We start from the raw sequence: 11189 nt of genomic DNA on the forward strand, positions 1-11189 counted from the left end.
GAAATGTTGGAGGACCTTCTAATATATTTCCAAAATCCATTGTGCAATGAACGTGTGGGCTGATAAGATTTACAGTGAAGACAGACTTACCTAAGATAATTGGGCTTATTTTCACAAAGGTTGGTTACATAATTATATCCTTGGTTACTGTGGGAACATTTCCTCCCAGACTCGCCTGTTCAGGCTAGTTTTTAAGCGTTTTGCAGCTTCCCTTGCGGCTGAACCATCGTTACAATAAATCTGCCAGACTGAGACTCTCGAGTGCCTCCCTGAAGTTTTCTCTGTGAACTTGAGCCCATTTTACAGAGCATGTCGAAGTCAAATTGCATACATGTTACATTTATCACATTTTGACATGGGCTGCACTGATGGCATTCTTTAAATATGAGCTCATGCCTTCTTTTTTTTTTACGTCTAAAGTGTGCGTGCACATTTTCAAAACACCTTTTGGATGCCCTGCAATTATAACAAAGCTAATAATTAACGTTTACTCATTGCTGTAGGCATGTAATTAGCATTTATCATTTGTTTAATGTCACTATTAAAAAAAAACATACATCAAGAAATATATATGAAGAAGCAGTTCTTAAAGTGACTTTTTGAGACAGGCTTTGCACAATAAGCCCTGTTTCTTTTAGCCATGCTAAGACAAACATGTGTCATATGCATAACTCCGATTTTCAAACTGTCATGACTCTTTATTTGAAAACAGTGAATGAGGTGTGACTCAGGAGGTTTTGACTGGATGCACCTCTGGCTCTGATGCAATCCGAGAGGTCAGTTTCTCATCCAGTGGGAACTCTCCTGCTTCACTCTCATCCAACGTACACAAGGCCGCAGTCACGCCAGTCTCTCGCTGCCATCAAAACAAACAGGCCAGAGCTGAGTTTGGATACACGGCATATGTGGCTTAATCCTCACCATTGATGACCTAAGTCCCCCCCCGCACTGCCTCATAAAGGGGTCTATTGACAGCCCTTCCTGAGCCCTGTTCACACACAAGTGACCCTCATTGTGAAAATATATGTACCATCGTTTGGGGCAAGCTGCCGTCTATTGCTCTTCCCTTTAAAATAACAACATTTGGCTGAAACTGCATTTTGCCCCCTTCCTGTCATAACACTGTGACTCAGGGCTTTTCCAGCATGTACAGTAGTTTGCAAACAAGAAAGTAGTGAACACAGAGGAATAGTGAATACTCAAATGGTGGGATGACACTGTGTTTGATATCATTCATGTTCAGTCCGGTTGTACATATCTTCATTTTCTTGACATAAAGTACAGGCTTAAAACAGGCCAGTCTTTATGGGGTCATCCACAATCTTTTTTTCGTTTGCTTCCTACTGTTATCTTTCCACTGGTTCATGGTCAGGAGGGGAAAGCACTGCAGGTGGACCTGAAAATCTGATCCTCTGTCCGTGTTTAACAAGGCTACCTAATCTCTTTTGTTCCACCCCAAGAGTCTATTTCAGAGACAGCTGAACCCACTGTAACAGAAAACCAGTGACGCAGAGCAGGACCTGAAACGCTTCATACACTAACTTATTGATGGATCTTCAAAAAACATACAGATCAACTTTATAGGTTTAGGTACATGTGAAGAGGCCTCAATGTGAGTTCAAGGACAACTTTAGGAGAGCACAGGGAAGGGCTGTTGCACATTGATAGCAGTAGATTTGGACACTGCCGTTTGCGTGCGAGCGAGCGAACGAGCGAACGAGCATGAGTGTATGATTGTATGTATGTGAATGGGAGACCTGCCTAGAAAAGGGCAATGAGTATGCTGCTGAATTTTACTTTAAAATGACCTTCTCTTTTCCAAAAGAAGAGTGAAAAACTGTCAATAATTTAAGAAGTTCATTCTAAAAATGGGACTAAATAATGTGTCACTTTGTGATTCCTCCTGCACCTTTATATAACAGTTAACAGTATAGTCAGTTGGGGAGGGATTACACTTGAATAACTACTTTTATGAATAGATCTAAAAAACTAATTTTTCTCACAAATAACTTTAAATTGAAGAAACGTATTGCTGTAATTAGAACTCCTGAGCTTTAACAGTTATCAGATTATTTTCTATTAATCCTTTTATCTAAGAAAAAATTGTCTATTCGAGGGATTTAAAGTCCAAGTTCTCTTTCATTCAGTGGGAGTTATTCCATAATAAATCAACCAGTGTTTTTATGCTGGAGATTACTTCATACATAGTGTAGATATGTGGTGATGCAAAAGCTGGATGCCACAGTAAACTGAGCAACATCAAGGTATCAAAATCTTAGCTAAATATTCCTATCACATATTTGGAAATCTTGCACTATACTCAAATAAGCAGGGCTATGCGAGCTTAATTGAATCAATTTCATTTGTCAGCAAAAACTGCAATTTCGATGTAGGTTTATTTTGTGCTCTTTGTTCCTGTGTGAAAGAGGGGGACGGGTCAGATTCTGGTGAGAGACGAGCCTTGCATATATTACATAATAGTGCCCCCCCCCCCTGCAGACAGCACAGCAGACCTGCAGAGGAAATTAATATTTTAATCTCTCAGCCAGATTCAAAGAACAGTCCCCGCTCTTAGAGGGCAGAGGATAAATAAGTCATGAGCTGCAGGTTTGTGTGACACCAGGGCGGACAGACAGACACAAAAACACATGCTGGGAGGAAGTACAGCTCGGGGGATTGGGAGCCACTTAAAAATGGCTGTAAAGTTCTGTGTTAATATCCAAAAGCTGTGGATGCTCAATAAGCAGCTCCATTCAGATGCATTAGCTGAATGGCTCTGCAGACTAGGCTTTTGTTTTCTTGCACCCTGCAGAAATGTAATTCACTGAGGATGTAAAAACATGGCAGACTGCTGACATAAAAATTGGGTCACTCCCACTACATAGCTGAGAGCATGATGCAGTCCCAGCTCATGGACTGATTTAGGCGCCGCACAGTGGTCAGTGTGGGCAACTACCACTGTTTGTGCTTTATTTATACAGAAGCATCTGCAGTCAACCCTAAAATGATCGTCGTTTTTCAAAAAAGCCTGTTTTTCAGGTTTCAGGCTCGAAAATGACATTCCCAGAACAAATGACCATATCTTCCCTTCTAAAAGGGTTAAATTAATAATATTTTTTCTCAAAGTAATGATAAACCTGTGAGTTGGATGTAGAAAAGTCAGAATCAATATAGATGTTTTTTATTTTAAAGAAAATTCAGATTGAACATGGTAAAAAATTGTAAATTATAGTGTCCGTCCAAAAAATATGTTGTACTAACCTTGGATGATGGGTTAGTAGACGAAAAGCTTTAGGAATCCAAAGTACAACATATAATAAGTACCGTGTATCAAGATTTATGCAAAACAAGTTATATTTGACCTTTTTAGACAGATTTAGCAAAAAAAACCTCTTCTGGGGCCATTTGGGTGGATTTTCCTTATCTCTGGCCCCCCTTCTTCGATTTTGACATGTGACATCTCTTTCTCAGCACCTCCAAATCTGAGGCCATGGTTCTCAGCAGGAAACCGATGGACTGTCCACTCCAAGTAGGGAATGAGTCCTTACCCCAAGTGAACAGTGGCGGCGCCAGAGATTTTCTCTAGGGGGTGCTGTGGGGTAGCTTGACGTTTCATAGAGGGTGCTTAAACATTTAGGGTTTCCCATTAATGCACCAGCGCTACAGTTGAATTTTCTACTGCAACACTCCCCACGCACACACACACACAGTGCACCTGCGACTGTTACAATGAAGGCTCGATAATCAGCTCACGGCATATATGCAGGGGTAAAGTGCTATTTTTACAAGTGGGGAGCGGACCTCACCTCCTCTAGGAGGGTCCTCACCTCCTCTAGGGGGGTCCGGGGGCTAGCTCCCCCGGGAAGATTTTTTGTTAAATATTGAAGTTAAAAGCATCAATCTGGTGCACTTTGAGAGCAACATTAAGAGATCTATGGATACATCTCCCATCACCCATATGAAACAGAACTGTAAACAGATTTTCTATTTCTTTATAGACATTTTACAAATCACTCTCCTTTTAAAACAAACCGTTTGAGACCCACTGAGATAACTAGACTAAAGTTAACTATCTAAACACTGAGAGAGTCCTTTACTTCACCTGAGTTGAGGTTACCTGAGACTCTCCGTCTGACAGGAGAGAGTTCTCTCTCCACCTTGTTGTTGAAAAAGCTCCTTATATCCATTAGCTTGGCTAGCTAGCACCAGATGCTAACCACAACGATCTCCGGTAGATACCCACTGGTGCGCGAGGCGAGCTCTCTCGCTCGCTCCCGCACGCACGCACACAAAATGGCTCGTGCCACACACACACACACACACACACACACACACACACACACACAGAGCAGGGCTTGAATGAAACACAGAGACCCAGAAGTAAGCTACTTGTACTCACGAGGCCTATTATGTGCAGAATCCCTCTCGCTTTCAGTTGGTTTTGATTGAGTGTCCACACGTGGACGTTTAAGGACTAACAAACGATCAATCAATTTTTCACTTTGCTGTTAGCAAATCATTTGGCGCTCTAGCTAACTCAAGTGTCACAAAGTAATTTAGCCTATGGGTAGGTCAAAAATCGAATGGGTGCTGGCCATTGGCCTAATCATATCACCTGTGTTGGCTTTATGTTTTTGGTCAAAAATGTGTTTGTTTCACATATGCATTGATGTAATCAATAATATTTCTAATTTAATTTAATAAAAATAATAATAAAAAAATAAATAAAAAAACACATATTTCTTGGGGGTGCTTAGGGGGTGCTTTGGCAATCCTGGGGGGTGCTTCAGCACCCCCTAGCTCCCCCCTGGCGCCGCCCCTGCAAGTGAAGGAGTTCAAGTATCTCGGGGTCTTGTTCTCGAGTGAGGGAACAATGGAGCGTGAGATGGGCCGGAGAATCGGAGCAGCGGGAGCGGTACTGCAGTCGCTTTACCGCACCGTTGTGACGAAAAGGGAGCTGAGCCAGAAGGCAAAGCTCTCTGTCTACCGGGCCATTTTCGTTCATACCCTCACCTATGGTCATGAAGGATGGGTCATGACCGGAAGAACGAGATCGCGGATACAAGCGGCCGAGATGGGTTTTCTCCACAGGGTGGCTGGTGTCTCCCTTAGGGATAAGGTGAGAAGTTCGGTCATCAGGGAGGGACTCGGAGTTGAGCCGCTCCTCCTTCGCGTCGAAAGGAGCCAGTTGAGGTGGTTCGGGCACCTAGTTAGGATGCCACCTGGGCGCCTCCCTAGGGAGGTGTTCCAGGTACGTCCAGCTGGGAAGAGACCAAGGGGTATACCTAGGACCAGGTGGAGGGATTATATCTCTTCGCTGGCCTAGGAGCGCCTTGGAATCCCCCAGTCAGAGCTGGTTGATGTCGCCAGGGAAAATACAGTTTGGGGCTCTCTGCTGGAACTGCTACCCCCGCGACCCGACCACGGATAAGCGGGAGAAGATGGATGGATGGATGGACATCTCTTTCTGACCGTTAGAGCCAATAGAATCGAAGGGCAATCGTCCCGCACACACTCATGTTAAAAAAAGGTAGCGTCTTTGTACATTCAATCTTGCTACAGAGCGTAGGAATGGCCTGCTCTGATATTTTAAAACGGAATTGCAGTTTTATTGCTTATAGATTATCAGAACATTTCAAAGGGGACACAGACACATTGGATATTAATCTATGGATTAACTACAGCAGGGGTGGCCAACCCGCGGCTCTCGAGCCGCATGCGGCTCTTTGCCTAGTTTCATGCGGCTCTTCAGTTCATATCGAATTGTATATGTGTGAGTTTAGAGGAGAGACACTGACTCCTGACTAGTGTTGCACGGTGTAACGATACTTGAAAGGTACCGCGATACCCTGCCGTTAAAAACGTTACGATTCCTCCGTTTCATTAGTATCGGTACTTTAAGAATGACGGGGAAAAGTACTCCGGTGAGAAAGCGCCGTTTTAATAAGAGCCGTGTGTGTTCAGCGCTCTGCTTCCACTCCCTGCACTGCAGCCGTGCCTGCAGTCCCTCCCCTCTCAAGCACGCTCTAAGTCCCTCCCCTCTCAAGCACGCTCTAAGTGCCTCCCCTCTCTCGTGCACGCGCTAGCTGCCAGAGCATGTGAGAAAACGAGAAGCATGGCTGCAAGTGGGAGTGCAGCTGCCGCTGCGCCTCGGCTTGTTGACAAAAAAGACGCCAGAAGCGAAATTTGGAAGTATTTTAGCTATATCTCTGACAGTGAGGGCAAACCTACGGACACCACGAGGCCCGTCTGTAAGACATTTATTAATTTTATTTAATACGAATTCTTGTCATTTATTGTATTTATTGTTCTCATTGTTTAAAAGTGTGTGTTATGGTTATGGTTCTGGTGTGAAATAAAGCACAATAATTACATTTAAGACCGTTTCCCTTTTTTAAAGAAAATATCGAAAAAGAATCGGAATCGCAATTCTTGACTTGGTATCGAAACCAAAATGTTGGTATCGTGACAACACTAGCTAGCTACTCCTGACAGTTAAACCTGATATTTAGTAGGTCTGCTAAGTATTGAATGCTGATAATTCTGACGTAATTTGGCCGGTCAAAGTTGTTTGGGCTCGGATAAAATCGCTCCGTTACTTTTGTCCCGTGTTATGTATGTGGTGTATGTGTGGTGTCAGTATGAGAGGATGACAGCGCGTATAATTTTTATGTGGCCCAAGAGCCAATCACAATAATACCTGCGATGCAGTGAAACAATCACCTTTTGAGGGGGGGAAAACCTATCGTTGATTAAACATTATCCAGTGTTTCCCCTACCATTGTCTTGGAGGGGCGCTGCGCCCCGCCAACGGAGCCCCGCGCCCCCCTGAAATTCAAGGTGTTTAAAAAATATATATATATAATTTAAAAAATATATATATATAATTTAAAAAAAATATATATATATAGCACCAAATTGCAAATAATCTATAACTACTGTCACTTTTCACATTGAACATGTGCTCTTTTATTAAATAAACTAAACGCTTTCATTTTAAGTTGTGAGTTTAGTGTTTTTGACCCTAAGAAACTCTGATGCATTAATCAATAATCCACAGCTCCTCTCTCTGCTCCAGAGGATTTAAAAAATATATATCCCAATGCCACAAAAATGCATCAGTGACGTGGTTGAAATCTTGTCTCCAGTAAACAAAAAACTGAAACAAGCGGTATCAGTGACTGTGTGTTTGATGTGGCTCTTTGCAGTAACATAGAAAAAATGTGGCTCTTAACCTCTGACTGGTTGGCCACCCCTGAACTACAGCATCGTTGTTATCGTTTTAATGCCATTGAAGACCAGTTTTGACCAGACAAAACCAAGGTAAGCCATGTTAGCGTTGTAGGCTACCTAGCGCCACATGTTTTGATGTACGTTTTTGTTGATAACGTCGCGAGTTTGTATCTTTCAGTGTTGAGGTGGGCACCATTATATTCTGTGTCTTTACGATCATAAACGATGTGTTCAGGGCCGCCCCTGGCCAACTTGGGGCCCCAAGCGACATTGTGAGATGAGGCCCCCCCCCCCCCCCAATCGACAGGAGTGAAACTATTGTTTTGGAAACAAAGTAGGCTACTTTGCAAATATAATTCCTGTTTATTATTATTATCAACACAGTTCAATTAAATTCAATAATATAAATAGTATATTATTTTATTATAATATAGTTGTAATAGTCAAGACAAAACATGCTTATGACATGCTCAAAAACTGATATTTCTTAAATCTGTATTCAAATGTAGTTCCCTCTGTCAGCAATGTATCAACAACTACACACACATTTCTATCAGTATTTCTCTGTGTTGTGGTTGACATGATGATGACGACTGTTAGGAGTTAAGGGGAGAGGCTGAGCATCACCATGAAATGTGCAAATTGACATAAAAATGAATAAAAGGGGAAACAATGCTCCATGTTTTTTAGGCTGTAAACTTTAACTGTTATGTAAGCCAACTAGACAGACAGTGTATCACTCTTCCTCCTGTACATTAGCAGATAAAAGGCATCACATACTTGAATGAACGGTATATAAAGAATGCTGGAAATAACTGCATCTCCATTAGCCTATATGCTATGCAGAGACTGCCTTCTTCATGTCGTGAATTGCAGCTGATGTTTGAATATGGCAATTGGCAATTTGATTTATACAACATTCGCAAGTTGTACATTTGACTCATACAATAATCCACCTTCGAGTGATGCTCTAGTTTCTTCATGTTTTTTTTTTTTTCCCTCTTGCTTGCACCAGACTGAAACTGTCTTTTCACCGACAGGTCTTCACCTGCACTAGTGGCCGTATCAAAGCCGTGATTGGTCAGATGTCGATTCATTGCAATGGTGTCGGGTTACAGACGTGCTCCCTTTGTCACCTCTCACTCTCGTGTGTCAGCGGGGGGTGCGCGGAGAACTGTGCACAGCAGCTGAGGCCCTCTGGGCGGGGCCCCCTGCGCAAGGCGGGGCCCCATGCAGCCTGCGTGATTGGTCTGTAGGGAGGGGCGGCCCTGGATGTGTTGGATGTGCAGCTAGGATAAGTAATAAGGGAGCTAGGAGTGATTTTCGGTGCAGTAATTGGTTAGCATTTTTCGCTCGGAGGCTCACTGTTAGCATTGTGTGTTTCTTTTGGGAAAAAAATGAAAAAGATCAGTTAAATGAGTTTTTTCCCGTTATATGGATATCAAATATTCATAGTTTATTAAATATTAAGGTTCCTTAGACGTTGTTTCCTGCAAATGACGCGATTTCGGCCCCAGAACCGGGTCCGTGGGGCTTAAGAGGTTGTTAAGCAGAAGCTGAACAAATAACAACCGACTAAGGAGGACCACTTTAAGTGGCTTTTAAAGATGAACTAGTACTTAACTCTAATTTGGGTATTACATATATTGTTTAAGAGTATTTATTTTCCGAATACTTTTCATGATGTAGGTAGGCCTACTATGATTCTTTTTCTTAAAGAATGACGCTTTAATGGCAATATACAGATTGCTTTCAAAAATATACTATTGCATTACTTTATCAAATTTGTGTGACCTGCTATACAACTTTATTTACTACTACATTACTTGTTACTTTTTATGACATGGTATTTTACAGACTTTCTTTCTACATCATACTATGACTTTTTATGGCATAGTAGGCCTATACACTTTATTTGTCTGATGTTGTGCGGTGCCCAACCTTTTTTGAACCGAGAGCTACTTTTAAAGTTGCTAGTCTGTCGAGATCTACCAGTCCAAATAGAGAGGCGTTGCCATTACTGCCAGCCTACTACCAGGTAAATACACACTTCTACTTGTATACAACTGACCTTTGTACGATTAATACTTCATAAAATACTGCAGATCCTTTATCTTACCTCTTTCTAATCTACACACATACAAGTATTTAGCTGAAGTTACACAACAGTGTTGTTGATACAGAGTTGGGGTGTATTCTTCAAACGTCACAGTGGTCAATGTTTTCAAGAAACATTGAACAGTGCTGCCACATATGACACAGGAAAAAAAGAAAAGACTCGGACCCCTTTTTTTGCCATTATATAAAAATAGTGTTGCTACAAAAGTATACATTAGGCTTACTAATAAGACAACTCAGATCTGAATCTACACAGGAATCTGCTGTAAAATAAAAAAAATGCACTTTAGGGCATTAGATAAAAAAACAAAATTAATAAAATCAAACCCTTGTTTTTGTTGCATTTTAGTAGAGTATAAAAAGAAATGCCTTTAGAATAGGATGCAAGAAACACTAGTTTCTTAACCTGAATTGATAATAGACTATAATCAATTTAAACAGACATTTTGTTTGCATTCTTATACCATTTTGTACAATAATTATAATGAATAAGTTCAAACAAACTAAAACTTACAGCTGATTAATAACGGTATCTAACTTGAGTTGTTATTATATCAAAAACCTGTTGAAATGCTACTGTTATTTTTACTGTCCCCAAAAAGCGCGGCGGAAGCCTCCAGGAATGCTTCTTTCACAACTTCGCCGTCTTTGAAAGATTTCATGTGTTTCGCAAGAACGTGACTGACACAATAATAATATAATAGATGCTATGGTAGCAGCCTTGCTCTTGTTGTTGGGCTTGGTGAAAATGGACTGCTGTGCATTTAGCTGTCCTTTCAGGTCCCTCCCCATTTGGGAGCGCAGAATTAGGAGGGAACGTAACGTCTCGTAATGTTTGTGCACTGTTTTGAAATGCCGCTCCTAAATTACCCTTCTTCGATAAAGCCACGCTCGCATTGCGACAGATGGACTTTGAATTGGAATAGATGAACAAATAATCATCCTCCCACTCAGAGTGAAAATTATATATTTTGGGCTTTTTTGCTTCTGCCATAATTTTGGTCTTGTGTGTGTGCAGACTGTCACAATTTGCCACGGACAATGTCAGCTAACTAGTGTGCAGTGCCCACCAGCCACGCCCCGAAACATGGGATCACGCCAATCACAACGCTTTGATGCGTTCAAGTGCATTATTCTGGCACAGGAAGATTATTTTATAAGACATTAACGATAAAACAGAATATTGTTGTTCTATTTTTAGACACATCTCGCGATCGACTGGGAATCTCCCCGCGATTTACCCAAGATATACACTATGAACTAAACTATACACCAACTCTTTTCATGCAAACTATAGCTTTGGTTTGTTTCTGACATACTGAACTGTCACTTTCTTGAATTACATTTTACTCTAGTGTTATTTTTGAAATTGTTCTGGCATATGATTTAAATGGCTTAATGTACTACAACTTTAAAATATGACATACTATGATTAGAATTTATTTTCTGATAATGTTGTCATAATATACTAAATTAATTAAATAGTTAAACAGACGTACTATACCAGGGGTGGCCAACCTGCGGCTCTCGAGCCGCATGCGGCTCTTTCCCTAGTTTCATGCGGCTCTTCAGTTCATATTGAATTTTATATGTGTGAGTTCGGGGGAGAGACACTGACTCCTGACTAGTGGTGCACGGTGTACCGATACTTGAAAGGTATACCGCGATACCCTGCCGTTAAAAACATTACGATTCCTCCGTTTAAGAATGACGGCGGAAAGTACTCCGGTGAGAAAGCGCCGTTTTAATAAGAGCCGTGTGTGTTCAGCGCTCTGCTTCCACTCCCTGCTCTGCAGCCGTGCCTGCAGTCCCGCCCCTCTAAAGCACGCTCAAGTGCC

Source organism: Gymnodraco acuticeps, unplaced genomic scaffold, assembly GCF_902827175.1.
Source record: "Gymnodraco acuticeps unplaced genomic scaffold, fGymAcu1.1, whole genome shotgun sequence".
Taxonomy (NCBI): domain Eukaryota; kingdom Metazoa; phylum Chordata; class Actinopteri; order Perciformes; family Bathydraconidae; genus Gymnodraco; species Gymnodraco acuticeps.